The sequence below is a fragment of the Eumetopias jubatus genome, unplaced genomic scaffold, assembly GCF_037043125.1.
Source record: "Eumetopias jubatus isolate StellerSeaLion01/CBP00866 unplaced genomic scaffold, mEumJub1_p1.0 scaffold_4, whole genome shotgun sequence".
Taxonomy (NCBI): Eukaryota; Metazoa; Chordata; class Mammalia; order Carnivora; family Otariidae; genus Eumetopias; species Eumetopias jubatus.
In genome coordinates, this window is record NW_028274810.1 from 61,982,305 (window position 1) to 62,005,398 (window position 23,094).

The following is a 23,094-nucleotide window of genomic DNA, read 5'->3' on the forward strand; positions in this document are numbered from 1 at the left end:
CCACTTTGTTTCTCAGAGCAGCTTAGGAGCCTGAGAGGTGGGGTCACATATCAGGGTCCTAGAGGAATCCCACATCTGTGGGTCTAAACCAAGTGACACAGTTGGCTGACATTGTTTCTGTGTTTTTGTTTTTGTTTTTAAACCCGATTGAGTTTGCTGCCATGTTCTTTTAACTGATGGAGGACAACTTAACAAGATTTGGAATAGGAACATGGGGTAAGTCTTAGGTGTGTGCTCATGCGCATGTTCACTTTGGTTCAACTCTAGTAGATTTTCTCTAAGTAAGTGTTGAAAAAGGCCATGTTGAGCTGACCTCATTACTTATATAATTAAAGAATTAGAGTCTCACGGACAGGTTTCTTCAATGGGCCCAATTTATGATGTTTTCACCCTATTACTTCCCAGGACCTGCAGTCACACTGGAAGCTTCACTGGAAGGATAACGTGCAGACCCTATTTACCATCCCATTCAATTGCTCCACCATCCTAGTAGGGAGACAGTTACCGACCATTTTAAAAATGTATTCATTTATTCATTCTAAAGCACCTCCTCTATGCCAGGCACTATTCTAGATGCAGGGGACACAGTGATGAGCAGAGCAACATTCCTGCCAGGAGTCAGACAACCCACAACTGAATGAGTGCTTCAGGTGGTAGTCAGGTGAAGGGGGACTAAAGCAGGCCTGGAGGATGATGGCACAGTGGTGCAGAAGGATGAGGGAAGGCCTCTCTGACAGTGTGACATTCGAGCAGAGACATGGAGAAAGTAAGAGCGAGCCCTGTGGATAACCAGGGGAAGCATGATCCAGGCAGAGGGAATAGCTCCTGCTAGGGCTCTGAGGTGGATTTGTGCCTCCTGGAGGTTGGAGGCACAGTGGAGGGTGGTGTGGGATGGGTTGCAATGGCTTGAAGGAGAGGGAGCGAGCATGGTGGGAGAAGAGGGAAGAGAAGAAGTTTTGGCTGTGAGAAAGGAAGGATTTCATAGGGGCCCCTAGGGCATTATAAGTACTTTAGCTTCTACGGAGTGCAATAGGAAGTCACTGAAGTGATAGAGTAGAGAAGTGATACATGATCTAATGTTATAAAGTATCACTGTGGCACTATGCACCATGGACAAGGCCAGAAGCTGAGACACCAATAAGAGGACAATTGCAATAATCCAGGCAAGGGATTGCTGGGGCCTTGGACATCAGTGGTGATGGGATGGGTGTTACGAAGAGGCAGGCTTGCGGAAGGCGCAGCAGGCAGGCTTTGCTGGTGGACGGATATGGAACCTGAAAGTATACTGCTTGAAGGTCTTGTACCCAAATGACCAGTAGAGTGGAGTTGTTATTTACCAAGATGGGGGGAGACAGGGCAGAGTAGGAATCAAGAGGTTGGTCTGGGGCATACTGACGTTGAGATGTCCATTACTTCGTACAGTTGAGATGTTCATACAGTTAAATATCGAGTCGATGGTTTTGACGAGATGTCTGGACAGACAGACAAACATTTGCGAGTCTTTGGCATATACGTCGTATTAAAGCCATAGGTAAGATCATGAAGGAAATGAGGACAGACAGAAAAGAGAAGTTGGCCTGAGGACTGAGCCTGCCGGCCTTTCAAAGTGGCACGGGTGAGGGAAACCCACTGCAGATGAGGAAATCAAAGCTTGGGGACTTGAGCAATCTGCTTCCTAGTGAGTGGCCGAGATGGGGGTCTGACTCTGAAGTCTGTGTTCTTAACCCCTTAGCAGTACTCTAAATGCTGGAGCAAAGAGGTCTTTTCCTGGAGATGTAAAATATGGGTGGCTTGCCAGGGCCTGTGACTGTGCTGGAATTGCAAGCTGGGCCCTCAGGTTTGAGCGAGTAAGACACTTCATTTGTTGGTAGAACCAGATGACACATCCATCAGCTCCACCTGGTGTAGTACTCAGGGATCTCAAGGGAGCAAGAAAGGTCTGGTAATTAAGAAAGATTCCTTTCCTGAGCTGCAGTGGGTCACAGTGACTGTCAGGGTTGAAAGATTGATGACTTAATAAAGACCACCTGAAAAGGCAATTGACCAGCAAGGGAAAAAAATCATTGCCACCCACTCACTCCCGGCAGTATCTCCATCCAGAGAGCCACTGGGAAAGCAGGGCTGCTTGGAATTGTCTGCACCAGACGTCACTTGGCCTCATTTTATAGTGGTGAACAGTCCTCAAACAACCAGGATGCCTTCCCCCATTCATTGATAAACAGTGCTATCTGCCCAGTTTCTTGACTAGATGCATAGAGACAAATAAGACTCCGTTCCGTTGCTCTCAGGAGTTCAGAATATCCCAGAGGCCATGACTGCAGTAGAGATGTGAACAAGCCATGCATTCCATTGCATAATACTGTATGTATTCATGTTTTAATGTTTTAAAAATTTGTTTCTGTAATGGGATGGAGAATTAGAGCCCCGTGTGTAGCAAGTGCTCAGTAAGTTATTCACTAAAGTGTGAATAGAGCCATAGAGAAGGGGCACAGAATTGAGAATTAGGACCAACATTGCAGCTGCAACTTTGCAAAAAGGAGCTACATGATTTCAGAAAAATCGCTCTTCTTGGGATCTTTGTTGTCCCGTCTGTCAGAAAGCAGGTTGGATTAAATTATCCTTGGAGATCTTTTAGATCTAACACTAGGATTTTTGAAAGGTCTGAAAAGCCCCAGTAAAATCCCCCTTCCTAAAATGCTGCTAAATGCTATGATGTGTGTGTCATAGGACTGGCATCGTAGAGGGTTTAAGAAAGGGAATCAGATGCGTGCCTGCTAAGTACAACCCGCCATTCCCTTTGTAGAGCCACTTCCTTTCCCTCTGTTCCTCAGATCCCAGATTCTCAGGAGTTCAGCCTAATGGGAGACGTGGCTGGGTGCCTTGCCTTAGGGCAACCCATGACGAGGTAGAAAAATTGTGAGTTACCCGCCTTTTTCAGTGCCTGCCAGCAGCCATACGTATGTCGGCCAGGAACATGGTTGCTGTAGAGCTTCCTTATGCCCTGAGTCAGATGGCCGGTTCCCCACCCAGAATTCAATCAGATGGAAGGCATGTTGCTGAAAGGGGAGGTGCTCTTTCCACCGGATACCTCCTGAAAGAGAACTTGCTATACTTTAAGTATAGGAAGTTGCTGTTTGGAGCTTCTAGTGTAGGATTTTCCTAAGGGAGACCTTCTCTCGAGGCTGTTCTATCATTTTGGCCATCACATTACTTCTGGGCCTGTTTTTTTCTCAACAGGACAGTTGCATAGCTTCTAGCGAGGATCTGTCTTCATCAGTCCCCTTTCAGCCCATTTTCTAAAGGAACTAGAGTTATCTTTTTGGAAAAAAAGAATTAAAATTAAAGGGTAAACAAAATACTCCAAACAAACTAGCTCATATCATCCTGCTGCTCATTAGCCCTCCGCCAGGCTCCATGGCGCTTAGAATCAATGCAGGCACCCATTATGGCTGCAAGACCCAGAGTGGCCTTTCCAGCCCCTTCGTGTCAAATTGGTCACCGTTTTTTCACTCACTAATTCCATCCACTCTGGATTTTTGAATCTGCTGTATTCCTTCCGGCCTCAGGGTCTTGTCTAATCTTTTCTCTCTGCCTGGGGTTCTCTTCTCTCTCTACTTCCTCTCTTCCTCCTCTGGTTCAGTTCGCCTCCTCAGAGAGCGTATCCTTGACCGTTTTACCTGCAGTTAAAGCGCTCACTCTTGTTCTGGCTCAGCTAATGGCACGCTGCATTGTGCAAAGATTTTATTCATTTGTTTCTTTTGTGTTTTTTCCTACCGCTCCTACCAACCTGTAAACTCTAAGCTCCGGGAGAGCAGAAACCATGTTATTTATGGTTGTCTGCCTCTCCAGGGCCTGCCTCTGTGCCAAGCCAGGGCTCGATAAATGTTTGCTAAATGACTGACCTGGTTCTGCTCAACTTCCTGACATCAGCCTCCACCCCAAACCACTTACCCCTCCTGTGTCCGGGTGCGGGCGGTTCCCCTAGTGGGCGGTGTTCTTCTACCCTCTGCTCTTGTACCTCCTGTGCCTGCCTTTGGCCGGCAATACCCTTCTTTCCTGTTGGCATCCCGAAACATTAAGTCAGCCTCCAAGACTCGCTCTAATATCATCTCTTCTTCGATGCTTGTCCTCAGCCCTCCTGGCAAAATGGAAAGCACCTGCCTCATGGTGTATGCCCCCCTGAATCACAGTCTTTGTCCCTCTGTATGGTCCTGACCCCTTTCTGTTTCCCTCACTAGACGAACACCTTGGGAGCAGGGAAGAGATCTGGTTCATCTTATATCCCCACTTCTTAACAATGCTTGCCACATAGTAGGGGTTCAATAAATGTGTGTGGGGGGAAGATGTACATTCATAAAGGAACTTCCTTTGTGAAATTTCAGTGTGTGGAGTTTTCCTCTATGAGGGCCACCCGTGAACATACCTGCCTCCTGTTTGGATATTCTCTCTTGGAAATTTTCTCTGGGGTTCCTGGTTCAGAGGAACTGTCTCTGTTTTCTGTCTTCTAGGATTAGGCCATTGGTTCACTCTAAAAAGCAGTTTGCTATTGCCTGGGTATAAAGAACCTGGCAATTTGTACCAGTCCCATGGTGGGTGGAGGAGTAAGCAGCCACCCCCCCCCCCAGATACTTTCCTCCTCTACCCACCGGTAGGATTGGTTATTAAGGATTCAGCCAGCCAGCCAGCCAGAGAGCCAGTTCTGATCCACTGGTCTCCGGCTGTGTGCCAGGCACTGTGTTGGTGCTGTGGTCACAGAGAGGCGAGAGGTCATGTTGCTAACATGTTCCTCGTGGATAGGGAAGCACAGACAGACAGTACAGTGTGACCAGTGCTCTGATGGGAGGGGTGTGTGCGGAGTCACGTGGGAGCAGAGGAAAAAGAGGGCTTTCGTCCACCTGGAGGGGTTAAGGAGATCTTCTGAGTGCAGGGCTCTCTGTGTGAACTTCTGATAAGTGAGTAGAAATGTTCATGGATAGGGAGGTGAGAAAGGGCGGAAGTGAAAGGTAAAGAAGGCACAGGAATAGGACTCACAAGGCATCGAGCAAGGAGCCGTAGGCATGCTTGGGAAATTACAGAGTTTCCTGAAGTCCAGAGCTTTGCTGCTCAGTTTGGTGTGTGGACCAGCAGCATCGGCATTGCACGGGGGACTTGCTGGAACAGTGGAACTTTGAGCTGTCCGCCAGACCAGCTAAATCAGAATCTATAGGTGGTTCCTGCTCACATTAAAGCTTAAGGGAAAGCGGGTAAAGTGCTGTTTTTCTAAATCATCATCAAAATTATGCAATCAGGGGTGCTTGGCGAGCTCAGTTGATAGGTAAAAGATTGCGACTCTTAATCTCCGGGTTGTGAGTTCGAGGCCCTTGTTGGGTGTAGAGACTACTTGAAAATAAAAATGTTGAAAAAATTATGCCATCGGAATTGTCTGGAGGGGCCTCAGCTCAGGGTTTCTGAATCCATAGCTCCGGTGGGGCCTGAGAACTTGCATGTGCCAAGAGTTCCTGGGGGATGATGATGCTTCTGGGCCCCAGGACCACACACTGAGAACGGCTGGGGTGAGTATGGTGGGAAGAGCAATTTCTGGGCAATGAGCTTGGGCAGGTAGCAGGATTCACTCCCGAGGGGCCTTGATTGGGGAAGAGTTTGGAAGATACCCCAGAGTGTTGTGGACTGCTGCGGGGTTTTGATCCAGGAGAGGGACCTGGTCTGACCTTTATGCTGGGAAGACTGCCTTGGCAGTGATGTGGCCGATGAACTAGATAGGCACAAGATGGCAGACCGTCACCCCCTTCCTGGTGCGACTAGTCAATCCCGAATCAAGGCAGTGAAGATAGTTCAAGATAAATTTGGGGGTTAAATATGGAGTCAGCAACTGATTGAGTGTGGAGGTGGGGATCGGAAGCCTTCCTCCAACCTGGAACCAGATGCAGAGGCCAGCCTGTTCCTCTCTCCCTGCTGCTGGCTGTTGCTTTTCTTGCCCAGAAAGCTGCCCCGTCTTATTTGCCTTCTCTTCACAAGGCCTCTGGCCTCATCTGACAGGTTTCAGCCTGCAGTGTTTGAAGAAAGGGGTGCAGTAAACCATTCAGAAGTAGGATTTATTAATGGGAGGCATGTAATTACTGCCAGACCCAGCAATCTGAAGAGTTTATGGCCTAAGTGTTTGGTGTCATTCATTAAAACAAAGTGGGCTCTTGGCATGGATGCCATTACCCTGTGACCAGACCGTCTGTTTCTGTGATGGCCCCTCCCCCCAAGTCTGCAAGTTGAGCCAGGCCGAGGAGGCAAAGGCAGACACGTCAGCAGGGCAGGGGTCTGGCTCTGTGGACGATGGACCTTGCTTGGGCCCCTTGGAGGTCCAGGTCTTGGTTCCAGAGCAGGACTCCTGGGGTATGGGCGTGGGGGGGGTGGGGATTATGGCCTGTCTGCTTTTTGTCTCCCGGGCTTCTGATTCCATAATCACATGTCAGCAGAACCTTTATGGAGGGCAGCCCTGCATACACATGACTTCTCCAACACCTTCCTGTCCATTTCACCTCTCCGCAGACCATGACAGAGCCCTTTGATGCAGACCCAGAGGTTAGCATTGCCTCTCGACAAATGAGGAACCGAGGCCCACAGAAGTTTGAGAGTCTCCCAAAGTCACATGGCCAAGGGAACAAGCTTGTCCTGAGCTCCCACAAGGCCATTTCTGTCCCTCAACAAGGCAAGCCAGCTGTCCCAGCTCTGTGACAAGAACGCTGGTTGGTTTTGAGGACAGACCTGTCTGTTGGAGGTACAGACAGGTACCTCCTGTCTGTTGCGGGACCTGGGCTCAAACCCAGGATTTATCTTGACTAGTTCTGTGTACTTGGGAATGATGCTCCAAGCCTCAGTTTCCTCAAATGTCAACCGAGGAGAGGGAAATAGGTTAGCTCCTTTCCAGGGTGTTGTGAGGACTTAGGTGGTGTTAAAGGGCTTGGTGCTAGCCGGCCCTCTTTCCTTTGACTTGTGACGATCTCTGGGCCTCCCCAAAAGAACCCCTGTACTACTCAGGACAGGGATGTTGATGCTGAGATGAGATAATGGAGAGAATATGCTTTGGAAAATCCATGCACACCATTTAAATGTGAGGTAATAATAGGAACAACGGATCTGCCACCACCCTGCCAAGAAACTAGCAGCTTTTGAGACAAAAAGCAGAACTGAATTCTAGAATCCTCATCATCATGATTGGTTTTGGACAGAAAAACTTTTCTGCTCTTTCAAACATTTCTCTCAGAAGGTTATTTTATATTGAGGACCGGAGAGAAGGTATATGAAGCACAATGTGGGAGCCACAGTGGACGATGGGTGTCTGGTGGGTATTAGTGTGCTAAGTAGGAGACTGTCCCGTTGACTGGAAGCTCTTCCAGGGGCAACTGACATGTGCTTTATCTTCATATTCTCTGGTGCCCAGCACAGGTCTGCATATGATAGGTGCTCGGCGATTATTTATTAAGCTGAACCAAATTGGAGTTTGTCCTATTACATGGGTTCTTTGAAGGCAGAGCTTATGTTTTACTCATTTCTCTCTCTTTCCGGAGCCAGGCCTAGTATCTGGCACAGAGTAGGTGCTTAGTAAATTCAGCCTGGATGGAAATGAAGCTCTGTGAAAAATAAAGCCGACTACCTAGTGTCTGCTCTGAACCACGGGGGGAGCTCAGGGCTTCAGGTAGGGAAAGAGTCTGGGATTTGTAGCCTGAGTAGGTACTGGTCAGATGACAGACTCACTTCAAAGGCCCATGGTAGGGTGTGGAGGGGATGCGGTTTCTCAAATGCCTTTTTGGCTGTGTGGGAGGCTCAGTTGGCGGCAGCCGTGGGGTAGGGGGAGGTTGCTAGCATAGTGGAGGCCCTAGCCAGGGTTACAGAGATGGAACAAATGAGCCAGAGGAGGGGAAGCAACTCAGATGGAGACAAAACACGTTTAAAATCTCCTTCCCCTCTGCATCTGCAGGAACCGACGTGGCAGCGGGTGTGTGTGTGTGTGTGTGTGTGTGTGTGTGTGTGTGTGTGTGTGTGTGTCTACTGGAAGGAAAACAGGCTTTGCAACCAAATAAATCTGCTCCCAGATCCTCGCAGTGCAAGCCAGGACTGTGGTATCTTGAGCATGTTGTATTTTTCTGAATCTGTATTTCCTCATCTAAAACAATGGGGTCAGGAATTCCTCCCTTCCAGGGTTGCTGTGGCTATCAAGACAGTGTTTTGTAAGCAAAGAGCCATTTCTTCAGCACCTGCGCTCTACCAGGCCCTGAGGCTTGTGGCTGGATGGATTGAATCTGTAATCCCCTTCACCATCCTGCGAGGCTGTGTTATCATCTCTAGTCTCCACTTTGGAGCAGAGGAAAGCAGAGTTCAGAGGCATTGAGCAATTTGTTCGAGCGGCAGTGCTGACGCCCGACTGGATTCTTTTTGCAGTTTACACTGTGGCTATGGACATGCTGATTGTGTTTTGTGAATCTTAGTCAAGCCTTAGACTCTCCCCCAGCAGCAGCTTTCTCTTATCGTCAGCACTTTTCCCACCCCTCCCGCCCCCCTTTTAAAAAAAGCGGAACCTTGGCTCAACCGCACAGCCTATGGAAGAAGGGGGCAGGCCGCCAAGTGATTGAAGCGTGATCTGGTTCTCTTTGTCCAGGTGCTCTCTGGCTTCCATGGGACGTAGACCAGGAAATTATTTCTAGGCGTTTATGTGAGGGAAGAGGAAAAGCTGCTGAGAGGGGAAACTTTGGGCGATCCTACATCTGAAATATCAAAAACCGTCCTTTCAAAAGAAAACTACCAACTATTTTGACATTTTGGGGGGATTCTTTCTTTGAAGCTTTAGCCAAATATGCGATCAGTGTGGAAGATCAGAAAAGCAAATGAACTTTTATTGAAATCTCCCACGTTCCTCTGTCTTCTCCATGTATTGCTTCTCGCTTCCTTAGAGTCACCCTGGATGGTAGGCCCTTAGGTACGCTGGCCACATAAGGATGCTCAGAAAAGTAAACATTGAGATCACACAGTAATCAGGCATCAAAGCCAGGACTCAAACCTTAGTCTCTTTGGTCCTGAAGCAAAGGCTCTTTCTTCTATTCTCTGCTTCCCTATTGCTACCTCTAAACTCCTCTCTGTAAGGATCCCCGCCCCCCCCCCCCCCCCCCCCGCTTTGTCCTTTGTCATGCACAACCCCAGGGAGACCTTGGGAAAACTGCATATCTGCAGTTTCAGAAGAGAAAAGACTTTAGCCTCAAGGCTGCATGAGACCACAAAGGTCCGTAGCAGCAAATGAGGGAGCATAGCTTTTGGAAGGTGCTCTTTGTGAAATGGACACCTGCTGGATGTTTCCATTTTTGGATGTGGGCTCAGAATTTAGGAACAGGCTATATCTTTTTCTTTTCCTTTCTTTTCTCCCCTTCCCTTCCCTTCTCCTTTCCTTTCTCTCTTCTTCCCTTTCTTCCTTTTTTTGGCAGGGAATGTTGGCTTGAGGGAAGAGAAAGAAGGGAGAAGCAGGGAGTATCATGGATTTAAGTAACCCATGTGCAAATCCCATTATTTAGTGACTTTACTTAGATCCGGGCTGCGGTGTGTGAGTGGAAGATGCCCTACCTGTCCTGCCTTGTTTTTTAACAAATTTTGAACAAGGTTTTTTTTTTTTTTTTTTTTTTTTTTTTTTTTTTTTACAAATTCTTGAACTACAGCTTGAGAAAAATAAAAACAAGCTACCAAACACTTGGTTTGCATGCCATCCCTAGGCTTCTTCTGGGGTGGTAGAAAGCTCCCAGATTTTGGAGTTCGTGAGATGTGGGTTTGACGTTCAGCCATATCACCTATGTATGTGGCTTTGGGAAGCCATCTAACATCTCTGACCTCAGTTTCCATATCTGTAAAATTGTAGCCAGGGCACTGGGGTGCAAGAGCCCCTGGCTGCGGGCACCCCAAACAGACCGGGTATGGCCACTTGCCACTGACAAAATCCAAAGGCAGAGACGAGTGGTGGTGAAACCAGAAAGGAGTTTATTTCAGCGAGGCCACCACGTGGAAGACAGGAGGCAGGCGGCTCAAAGTCTGTCTCCAAAGTGCTGAAAATACTTCTAGGTGTCTGTCAGGAAAATGTGGGACAAAGGTGGGTGGATAGGAGCAGGTGGGCAGTAAAGGTCAGGTTGATCATTGTCTCAGGGTCAATCACTCAGGTCTTGCTGGCTCAGGGCAGTCCCTATTGCTTGAGGGGTAGTTTTAGTCCCTTCAGGGGATGCTTTGCCCACAGGGTCTTTTGCCTGAGTTAAAAGATAAGCTGCAAAGAACTTAGTTAGAAAGTACGGACTAAAGTCAGAATGAAGGCTGTTGAAGGCTGTTGAAGGTGCAACACCATGAGTATAATAATGTCTGCTTCTTCAGGTTGTCATAATTGTAAAGTGCTCGACGCTAAGCAGACAGTCATTAGATATTAGTTACTTTTTTTCTCCCTGGACACCAAGCACAAATTCATTACCTATATTCTCTTACAAAGGGAGGTGGGCATGAGTGATGACCTGTAGTTTTTAGGACATCTTGGATCCACCCAGATTGTTGGCAGGGACCATCAGCCGCGGTTTAAGACTTAAGCCAGTGCCCATTATGTCATTACGGAGCCTGCAGAAGTGATTACTAATGTTACTTTTCCAGTTCACTGCAGAGCAGAGGGGAGAGTTTTTCACACTGCTGGCGTTTTGTTGGAGCACAACGATACAAATCACAGATGACTTCCTCGGCAGATGTGGCTCTGTAGAACGGCAGTGTGGGTTTACAAGGGGTTTAATGAAAACCTGGCAGCCTTCCAGGCTTGAATCAATCCTCTGGGGTTCTCAGCTCATGCACATACAGGCCGATCTGCAATGTCCACCCTGTTGATGGTGTGGGGAATGCTGGGGTAAAGAGTTTGTGCCTGGGAAACAAAGCCAAGCCTATCTGGCTGAGTTCACAGGCTTGGGGGCCGGAAGATGGAACAGTGACATGGAAGGGAAGTTGGTAGGAGGAGGGCAGCCTACATCTGGAAAGTGTCCAGATGGCTGCTGCCCAGCTGGGGCTGATCTGGGCCCAGGATGGAACGATGGCTTTCCCAGATGCTTGGGGCTCATACTCTTCTTGTCCTTGACATGGGTTAAGCTAACAGGAGTGAGCAGGAGCCACAAGTGGGGAATATGGGATAAGAAAATCATTTTAGTTAAGTTGGTAAGATACATTGGAACTGGGCTGGACTTGTTGCCTCTGCCTGAAATGCTCTTACTGTTCCATTGGCCAGCTTGCCCTGGCCTCTCTTTTGGCTTCAGTGTCATCTCCTTGGAGAAGCCGTCCTAGATCACCTCTCTGAAGGAGAACCTCCAAGCTCTTTTCCATATTATCTCAGCTGTGCGTTTGTTACATATCACAAGTTATTTGCCTGTTTGATTTCTGTTGTGGTCCTTTCAAAGACCCCCTTGAGGGAAAGAGCTCTGTTCATCTTGTTGACTGATGTTGCCCAGGACCTAGTGGGTAGACATTCCATAAATACTGCTGCTTGAATTAATCAATTGTGGGACAAGACTAGTGATCTATTTAATCAGTAGTGGAACAAGATCAGTGATTGCGGCTTAATGCTACCATTTATAAGCTGCATAACTGTCCAAATTATTTAATCTTTCCTACTCTGGGATTCATCATCTGTAAAAGAGATCAACATTGAATAGAAGGTAACTTTTCATGCAGTGTTTAGCACATAAGAAATGCTCAACAGGGGCTCTTGGGTGGCTTAGTCGGTTAAGCGTCTGCCTTCAGCTCAGGTCATGATCCCGGGGTCGAGCCCCATGTCGGGCTCCCTGATGAGCGAGAAGCCTGCTTCTCTCTCTCCCTCTGCTGCTCCCCCTGCTTGTTCTCTCTCTCTCTCTCTGTCAAACAAATAAATAAAAATCTTAAATAAAAAGAAATGCTCAATAAATCAAGATGGTTATTATGCAGTCCTTGAAGAATTAACTACCAACAAATATTTACCAATATTTTGATGCAGCTAATATCTGTTGAGATCTAGGCTATGCCATGCCTCGTGCTAAACACCATTACATGCATTATCTTATGCAGTTCTTTACAATAACCTTGTGAGAGACTCTTCCCAGTTAGAACAAAAGAACAGAGACTTAGAGTTAGCGTCTTGAACAAGCTTACTTAGCTGCTCAGTGGCAGAGGCAGTATTCGCTCCATTTCTATTTTTAAAGCCATAATTTCCCCCCATAATTCCAGGCTGCTTCCTATTAACACTCACTCTGGATAAATAAACATAAGGAAGCCACATTCTCTGTCCTCTGGGGGCTCTGGTTTAGGTGATAAGACATATGTAAGAGTAAAATGAACACTAATAAAAACCAAAGGTTTTTACACTGCTTTGAAGTTTACAAAGATTGTCCCAATATTTACAACACGTTCAAGTTTTAAAAGATTATTATCTGGGACATATAAATAATTCACACAAGTCAATAAGAAAAACAAACAACTCAGTGGAAAAATGGACAGATTATGAACAGGCAGTTTGAATGGCCAGTAATCACATGAAAAGATGTTTGGCATCACTAGCCATGGGGAAATTCAAATGAGAATGAGATATCATTTCCCATCAATCAGATTGGCAAAAATAACAGAATACCAAGGGTTAACGAGAATGAAGAAAAATGGGAACTATGACACCATGCTGATGGTACTATAAAATGGTAAAATCAGTTTGGGAAGCAAATGGCCACACCTAACGGAAGTGACCATGAACATGCCCTTGGAATCAGGGCTTTTTCTGGGCATTCAGTACCTTAGAGAAACTCTTGCCCATGTGCAGAATGTTCAGTTTCAGCATTTTATGGAATAGTGAAATATTGCAAATAATATAAAAGTGCATTAATAGGGGGAATGGATAAACAGGTCTTCCGTAGATGAAATATGAACCAGCAGCTGAAGGAATAAAGTAGAGCTCTGCTTCGTGACATGGATAAATCACAGACCTATATCATTAAATAAGAAAGAGCAAGTTGCAGAAAGATGCGGACAAGATCATTTGTGTACACTTAAAAAACATGGGAAGCAATTCCGCGTGTTTAAAATGAACTCTCTTTCTGTAGCGTGAAGATCTGGTCAGGAAGGATCCATGCCGCTACATGATGATGATTACTTCTGGGGGTGGAGGGATTGAGGTCTGGGAAGCTTACAGAGAGGACCTTCTACTGAACCTTCAACTACATGTTTTAAGTTAAAAAAAAAAAAACAACACATCTGAAGCAAATATGGCAAAATGTTAACATTGTCAGATCCAGGTGGTGGGTTCAGTGCGTTTGTTCTGCTAGGCTTTGAAGTTGTCTGTGTGGAAGGGGTAATTTATAAAGCAAACAAACAGCGCAGAGCTTCTTCCCTCACCCTTGTGTGCGGTGCTCCTCATGAAGGCCCGGGAGCCAGCTGCGGCAGAGCAGATGTGCCATGCGCAGTGTCCTGCCCCCCCCCACCCCCGCACCTGCCTGTCCTGCCGACTGGGGCAGTGTAAGCAGCCGGGCAGGGCAGGTGGAGAAGAGATGAACTGATGGTAGGGGCAGGGTGGGGGTCAGGGAAAAGAGGGGGAGGACCAGGAGAGCCAGGGATGCTGAGGTTTTGAGAAAAGGCTGAAGAATCCAAGGTTTAGAGAAAAGGCTTAATTTATTCAAGGTCACAGAGAGGCAGAGCTGGAATCTGCCCCTGGTAACTTAACCTCACATTCAGGTCAAGGGCAAGTTTGAACCAGGGACAGGAGGGCGGACACTGGAGGCCACAGGTCTAGGTCAAATCCCAGCTCTGCTATTTAGTGGCAGTAGGGCCGGAGGCACCCCCCTAACAGCTTTCTCAGGGTAACATCCAGGGGAACACAGGACATGATGTGCATAAAGGGACTGTTGGGGCCGGTGCTGCGTCCAGCTCCTGGTGTGCACTCCTTGCAAACAGGTGCTGTCAACATTGGTGTCGGCGTTCTAGTCGTCCCAACCTTTTCCTCAGTAACTTGTTTTATTACCTACTCGTCCCGCCTTCCCTCTTCCTCAACCCAATGGGACAGTTCCCTGTGGGCAGGCATCCAGTTTCTCTGCGTCCAAGAACGGGTCTCAACATTCCAAACCCAGAGGCAAACAGAAAGTTCACTTCCATTTCTCTGGGGCCTTTGCCCCTCTGTTGTCCGAGGTCTCATAAATTTTGGGAACAGCCACGTTGTGCATCCCTAGGACACTATCAGTGAAAACCCCTCAGTCCTTTTATTTTTCCAGTTTTACTGGGATATAACCGGCATAGAACATTGCGTAAGCTTACGGTGTACGACATGATGATTTGATATGTGTATATATTGTGAGATGCCCGAGCCTTTTGATAGCGCAACCAAAGCATAACTTTTGCTCCCCCTTTAAAGTTGGATTTTCAGACTGAAATGTGGAATCTTGAATAGAAAAAGGAGGAAAGACCAAGACAAGGAAAAAGATCCTACGGCTGTGGAGGAAATGAAATTCCTCTTATTCGTTGAGCGTTTGAGAGACTGGCCTCTTTTTGCTCTTTTCAAAGAGCTCTATGACATTTAAATTTGGAGAGTGTAGAGATGAACACATAGTCCCCCTTTTCTTCCTTCTAGTACCATCATTCCAGAGAACAGCTCCCTTTCCGTCCCCATGCAGATGTTTATTTTATTTTATAAGTATTATCATGGTCTTGTGGATTCTTCTCTTTTGTTTTTGTTGTGGATACTATAAATCATTGCTGTCATTATATATCTTGATTTCCCAAATGATTCGACCAGTGGGAATCAGTGCGTATGTTTTTTTGCTGCGTTTCCATGATCTTTGGGCATTTCCTTATTCTCTGGTACAAGATGTCCCAGATTCACCTTGTACTGTCCTTGCCCCAGAGCCAGAATCATTTATGTTTCCAAGGAGCACTGGCTGTTTTCTGTGGAGAATGGTATTTAGAAACCAAGATTTGGACATTATGTGTTCTCTGTATCACTGGGGTATCATTGCTTTTGGGCCCTTTCAGTACAGAGCTGAAATAAATAAATGTATGTGTGTGTATCTGTATCTTACAGATACTGGAGTCTGTGATGGTTAATTTCATAGGTCAGCCTGGCTAGGCCATGGCACCCAGATACTTGGTCAAACATTATCCTGGATGTTTCTGTGAGGGTGTTTTTAGATAAGATTAACACTTAAATCAATGGACTTTGGATAAAAAAGATTGCCTTCCATAATGTGGGCTGGCCTCATGGAATCACTTCAAGGCCTGAGTAGAGGAAAGACCAGTTTCCCTTGAGCAAGAGGGAATTCTATAGCAGACAAACTTTTGACTTGAATCACAACACTGGCTCTTCTCTGGGTCTCCACCTGCTGGTCCATTCTGCAGATTTTCCCAGCCTCCATAACTCCGTGAGCCAATTCCTTAAGCAAATCCCCTTTCTATATATATGTATACATCCTATTGGTTCTTCTTCTCTGGACAACCCTGACTAATACAGAATCTGATATCTCTAGTCCAAATTCAATGCCATAAGGTCCTTGCTCACCTTACTCATTCGTATGTGTAATACCCATTCTTTTACAGTTTTCAAAAAAGTCAATATATTTATTCATTTGTTCTAAACCAATTATACATGACAAATCAATTAGCCTGGACTCTTCAAAAATGCCAATATCATGAAAGAAGGAAGGGAGGGAGGGAGGGAGGGAGGGAGGAAGGAGGGAAGGAGGGAGGGAGGGAGAAGAGGAGGGAAAGAAGGAAGGAAGGAAAAGAAGGCAGGCAGAAAGAATGTTGTATAAAGAAAGAACTAAAGACATGGGACAACCAAATATAGTGCATGATACTTGTTTGAATTCTGGATTGGAAAAAAGAAAAAAGAGCTATAAAGGACATAATTGGGAACCTTTAAATATGGAATGGATATTAGATAATATTTTATAACTATTAAATTATTGGGCCATAATGATACCATGTGAAAGAATATAATGGTAAGAGATAGGAGATGCATGTTGAATTATTTAGAGAGGCCGTGCCTTTTGATGTTGTTTTTAAGATTTTTATTTATTTATTTGAGAGAGAGCATGAGAGAGAGCATAAGCAGACTCTCTGCAGAGCAGGGAGCCTGACTCAGGGCTTGATGCCAAGACCCTGAGATCATGATCTAAGCTGAAACCAAGAGTCGACGCTTAACTGACTAAGCCACCCAAGTGCCCCTGACTGTTAACTTTTCTGTTGAAATTTTTCAAAATAAAAAAAAATGGGTGAATGGTAGCAGGTATTATGTATCAAGTATTACAAGTTTAGTAGCAAGAGTATTATATATCGAGTATTATGTGTTAGGAGCAAGTATTCCATATCAAGCACTGGCTTTGTGCTAAGCTTGTGTGAAGCACTTTACATACATCATTAATAATGTAATCCTCATGACATTTCTCAGAGATAGCTAACGTTACCTTACAGTTGGGGCATCTGAGGCTGAGAGAGGAAGGTGCAGGAATGCATAAGGTCACCCAGCTATCAGGAGGAAAACTGAGGGTCAGCGACCTGCCCAGGCCCATCAGGCAGATAGCGGCCAGGGCAGGACCAGGGTCGAGTGTACGATTCTTTTTCTTTTTCTTTTTTTTTAAAAAGATTTTATTTATTTATTTGACAGAGAGAGACAAAGTGAGAAAGGGAACACAAGCAGGGGGAGTGGGGGAGGGAGAAGCAGGCTTCCCGCCGAGCAGGGAGCCCGACGTAGGGCTTGATCCCAGGACCCTGAGATCATGACCTGAGCTCAAGGCAGACATTTAACGACTGAGCCACCCAGGCACCCCGATTCTTTTTCTTTTTTAAAGATTTTATTAATTTATTTGAGAGAGACAGAGATAGTGACAGAAAGCATAAGTGGGGAGGAGAGGGAGAAGCAGACTCCCCACTGAGCAGGGACCCCCCCCCCCGATGTGGGACTCTGTCCCAGGACCCGGGGATCATGACCTGAGCTGAAGGCAGACGCTTAACCAACTGAACCACTCAGGTGCCCCCTGAGTGTATGATTCTTACTCAGGCCCTTATTTCACTAAAAATAAAATCTGTTTCATTAGAAAGGTTCTTCCTCCTTGTTTTCTTGTCCACTGGGGCTCCATTTAGAGAAAGATTTCTGCAAACTAGACCAGACTCATTGCAAAGAGAAAAGATTCTATTTCCCAATTCTTTGAAGAGGTAGGGCATCCAGCTTCCTGCCCTGTGGCTCTTGTTCAGACCATTTATACTCATTCTCGGTGGTGCATGTTCTCCTTGGTTATTGGGTCAAAACTTTATCAGATTCCAGAGATGTGAAAACCCAAGCAGGCAGCAGAGCCCTCAGACTGAAGGCAAGCATTCCTATTCATTAACAGAGGGACAGTGATTCTTTGTCTGCGTCTAGTTATTCACACACTATTCATTTTATACACAAGCGTAGAGTTAGCCTGGTACAGTGTTCTGCAAACTGAGGGTCATGACCCATTAGTGGATCTTGAAATCAATTTAGATGGTGGCTGTCAGCATTTAAAAAAGTGGTTCAGAATCAAATTGGAGAGAATAGTAAATATCAGCGTAGGCTCCTTATGAAGGTACTGTTTTGTGAATGCACACACATATATGGGACACACATAGATATGTGTTTGTGTTTTGGGTGATGGTATAAAATTTATTTTTTATTATGAGTCATGGTTAAAACAATTGAACAGCTACTGGTCTAAGACAGACAGAGGTTGGCAAATGTCTGCTTTTGTGAACACAATTCTTGGAACACAGCCATACCCACTCGCACATGCATTGTCTTTGGCTTCTCTCACACTGCAATGGCAGAGCTAAATAGTTGTGACACACTGTATGGCCTACAAATCCTCAAATATTTACCACTTGACTCTTTACAGAAGAAATTTGCTGGCCCCTATGGTCTAAGGTATTCCAATTAAAAGTCAAATAAGGCTCCCATTGTATATAATCTCCAGAATTTATATCATAGTATTTCTCCCCCAATCACTATCTGGGTTATAGTGGTCACATATAGACTCATGTAAATATATATGTAACTACAGAAAAGTAGGCATAACAAAAGCAATTACTGTCTAAGCATATATTTCCAACATAATACCAGGAGTATTCAGATGCAGTGTCCTGCCAGCACATAGCAAACAGAATGACCTTTCCATTCTAGGAAAATATTTCGATGTTTAACCTCATTGCACTCAACCAGACGTTTCCTTGCACAGATTTTCAAGTGAAATATTTCAATCCTGCATTCATCTTGGGGGCCACATGTCTTATCCAAGTTAAATATTTCCAGAAAATAAATGTCTAGACACCGTCTCATATAAATTAAGCACCCGGTTTTTTAAAAGATTTCTAGCAGACCTCCTTTTTGGTGTGTGGGTGAGTATAATTTTACTCCTGTGAAAAATTCTGGGTAAGATCTGCTGTGCCTAAGTCAGTGCACCTGTAGGTGGCTAATGAGTGCTGCTTGGTCATTAGTGGACAGTGCATGAGTGGGGGCAAAGACAACAGGACGGGAAAGACTAGGTTCTGGAGTGTATTTCCTAGAAGAACGAAGAGCTCCCATTTCTTTGAGGTCAGCCTTTATCAAGCTCTTGGATGAGAAAGTGCATGGAGGTTGAAATCTACCTCAGGGAGACTTACCATGTTTGTTGAATTCTCTCATCGAAGAACAAAGAGTATGTGAGCAACCGTACACGAAGGTAAAATTCTGTGGTACCTTTTTGACTCTCCATTTTATTCATTTGTTTGAAGTTTTTCAAATCATGGGCTTTGTTTAATTCAAGTAAACTATTTTTAGTGCTTTGGATATTTATGTTTTCTTTGATAGACACGTGTGTATCACTGTGATGTAAATTCGTTTTTTCACTAAAAATAAAATCTTTAAGAAAGACCAAATACTTAAAAGAAAGATCAAAAATTATTTTTAAGCTACTCTGATTAGATTTTATAATATATATTTATATTTTACATATTTCTATAAACATACATTTTATACTACATAAATATAATCATAAGCATTATAAAGTGTTTTATAAAATATAATAAATATAAATTTTAATTATTTCATATAAATAATACAAATGTATACTATATTAATAAACCAATATAGGTATTTTATAGATAAATGAATTCCATATTATTTATATTCTTATATATTTTTTGCTACACTTAATATTATACAGAATTCCATGAGGGAATTTATAGTGGAATATATTTAACTGCCAGAAATTCTATGGAGAGGCAATTCAAGAAGTAGTCATGATATCTTCCTTTTCTAAATTTTTGCAAAATCATGCACAGCACTCTTCTGTGCATCATATTATTTAAAAAAAGGGAGAAAATTTGGGAGAGGATGCAGGGAGTGGAGAGGAGGAAGAAAAGAAGTTTACTTTTACTGAGATATATGTAAAAGCCCTTTATTCTCCTTACCCCAAATCCCACAAATGAGAAATAACAAAGATTTCTGGGTATGGCATCATTTTCCACTTATTCATTCAAGGACTGTTTAATGGATGTCTCCTGCGTGCCAGGCACTGGGCTGGGTGCCAGAGAGCAGAAAGAGCAAGGTTTGTGTTCTCATGGGAGTTACCACACAGAGAGAGTGAGGTGGGAGAAGCCACAGAAAATAAATAAATAAGCTAGGTAATTGCAGGTAGTGGGAATGTTAGGGATAGAACAATACCGGAAAACGTGCTGGAAAGAGTAGGCACTTGAGCATGGGTAATCTGGGGAGGTTTCTCCAAAGAAGTGATATTTGAATCGAGTCCCAGATGGGAAGACACCCAGCCTTGTGGAGATCTGAGGGAAGATGCCTGAAGGCAGAGAGAAGAGCTGGTGCAAAAGTCCTGACGAGGAACTTGGGAAAGAACTCATTCTGAGGTCACATCTTGTATGAATAATCTCTGGATCACTATTTTAAAAGGAGGCTGGACGGATATTTGTTTCTTAAGACTCTCATAGGCTAGGGTTTGGAGGTCAAATGACTATGGAAATTGGGCGAGGCTAATGACGATGCTTTTTTTTTTTTTTTTGCTGAGTGGACCTTTCTTAGCAAACACCATAATAAGGGATCTGGGGGGTCTCTGAATTCTGAATATGAGGTTCTGCAGAAGATTTATTTTTCAGAGATGGCCACAGCAATCTCTCCTATCCCATGTGCTCTGCCTACAGTATAACCTTGACATTCACGATTTTAACTGGGGGAGGCTGGTTGCCGCCCCTTGAATCTGGATGGCCTTGTGACTATACTAGAAGCGACCCTCTGTGACTCACTTCCATCTGGTTCTGCGGGGATGGTAACTCTTGGAGCCCAGCTGCCATGCTGGGAGGAAGCCCAGGCAGCCGCCTGGAGTGGCTTCCTGGAGGCAGTCTGATTGACAGCCTCCGCAGAGGTTCTCACCACCAGAGCAGCCTCAGACCTCTGAGAGTAAAGGAGCCTCCTGCTGATCCCTGCTGCCACTGGTCAAGTCACTCCAGCCTGCAGTCTTCCAGATGAGGCCCCAGACTTTGTAGAGCAGGCGGCAGCAGTCCCTGCTCTGCCCTTTCCCAATTCCCGACACACACGATCTGTGAGCACGCTAAAATGCCTGCTATTCTACACTCTCGGGTCTGGGGTGGTTTCTTTCACAGCCACAGACAACTGGGCAGGTCCTTAGTGCCATTATGTCAGCTGCGGATAGTGGTGGTCTCTTCAGGCCGGAGAGGATGCCTCTCAGGTTCTAGCGTCATTGTACTAAAAAGTCAACCTAGTGGAATCCCAGAGTTTAAGTCTTTCACCACCAAGGTGGCAGGCAGCTAGACTCTTCAGACAGGCCAAGCTGGGCAGAAAAGAGGAGATGCTTCCCTCCTGCGCATGCTTGCAGGTAGAAAGCCGGTCACCATCTGTGTGTCTGCACCTTCTACCCCCTGGCTCTGGTGCTGCCCTTCAGCATGTGACCCCTCTTCCACATGACCCCTTAACTTTCATTGCAAACGAAATTGTTTGCCATCCTTTGTGAGTGGGCTGTGGTGCCCCGCCCCAAAAGATTTGTTCAAGCTTTTCTCCCCATACCTCCAGTCCGTGTGCAGTTGCAGCCTCCCCAGCTGGGAAGGGTTCTGTCATCTGTCCCCTCTGCAGTTTATAGCCTAGAGATTAAGAACAGCCTCTGGAGATACTCTGCCTGGTTCACACCCTTGCTCAACAACGTACTAGATCATGAGTACCCTTCTTATGCCAAAGGTTCAGTTTCCTCATCTGTAAAATGTGGATGATGGTGATAGAGCATATTTCACGGAGAGTGTGAGAACTAGAGTTGATTTGTGAAAACCCTTTGTAAAGCATCTGGCTCACAGTAAGCATAAGCCTAAGCATATCCATATGAAACATATATTTACAATCTAATATATAGGAAGTTCATAGGATATACATAGGATAGGTATACCGAGCTTTGTATACCTACATAGTTATACATAAGATGTATCTCTCATATATACATATATATATATATATATATATATATATATATATGGAGAGAGGGAGAGTAAATATATATTTATGTATTTTAAATATATATATATATATTTCCTTAAAGTCCTTGCTACCCTCAATATTATATTAATTGTATCATGGGCACATAATTACATGTATTCCTCATCTACCTATCCTGCAAACTCATTTGTGTGAATGAGCAGGTCTTAGTCATGTTGTTTCATGTAGAACCAGCAGGGTCTGTCTCCACCACGGCAGGGTATCTGCCTTACTCACCTCTGTGACGTCAGAATCCAGCACAGGCTTATACTCTGGAAGAACCCTCTAAATGTTGCTTAAATTAACGAATGGCTAAGTGGTCCCTCTGGGATGTGTCAATAGTTTGGGCAGCCTAACATAATGATGTTGAAAAATCAGTGTCTTGTTCCATGAGCTCTCTGACTATCCATTGTCTCTAATGGCAGAGGTCTGGGACATCCTAGTGATCTGATATGTTGGTCTTGGAGAGGGAGCTAAGATCAGAGAAATCCGAGTCAGTTGTTAACCATGAAGGGAGGGCTAAATCAGCAAGAGCTTTTACTGTGCTGTGACATCATCTCCTATCCATGTATATGGGTGAAAAGGGTTTACTGGTGGTCCAGGGGATTAAAAAAAAGTACCTCAATCCCTCAACCTTCTTCATACATTGAAGAATGTAAACGGCCCCAGGAAATGGCTTGAGTGTTGAGGTAATTTCCTAGATGTGTTGCAAAATTCATTTGTCATCAATTTCAAGGCAAGTGCAAAGAAACTGGAAACACGGCTGTGCACGGGGCTGGAAAATGAAGGGGACATAGACACCTCACTTATCACCCATGGTCTAAATAGGGACTTTTGAAACATGACCTCATGAGCTGAGGACCAGGTCAGGCTGCACTGACAAGGCACCTGAATGTGGACTATGGCGGGAGGAAATCTCCCCCGGGTAGAGTAGAGAGCAGTCCCAGTGGCATGTGGTCATGGGGATTCACATTCATGTAAAATCATTTTAGTACACCCTCTAGGCCAGACAGTGCTGAGGACACAAAGACCAATACAATGTCTGTCGCTCAGGAAACTCATAACCTAATGTGAGCGACCCTCATGTAAGCAGATGTGCGTACTAAGTGTGGTAGGAGAGGAAGCAGAGGAAGCACAGAGGAGGAGCCAGGGTCTAACCTGCCAACACAAGTCATCACTGCCAGCGCTGGGAGGGAAGTCTTCATGTAGGACAGCCCACATGCCTGCCAGGGTGTGCGTTCTAAATCGTAAATATGGTCATATTATTGCCTTCGTATGACACCTTTTTAGAATAATTTCTGTGGACTGCATGTTTGTGTCTCCCTAAATTCTTATGTTGAAGCCCTAATCCCCAGTGTGATGATGTTGGAGGTAGGGAGGTAATTACCATCGGGAGATAATCCGGGTTTGTTGGGGTCATGAGGATGGGGCCCCATGATGGGATTAGTGCCCTTATTAAAAGAGACTAGAGAGTTGTCTCTCTGGCTCTCTGGCTGTCTGCCTTTCTCTGTCAGGTGAGGATACAACAAGAAGGCATGATCTGTGAGCCAGGGAGAGAGGTATTA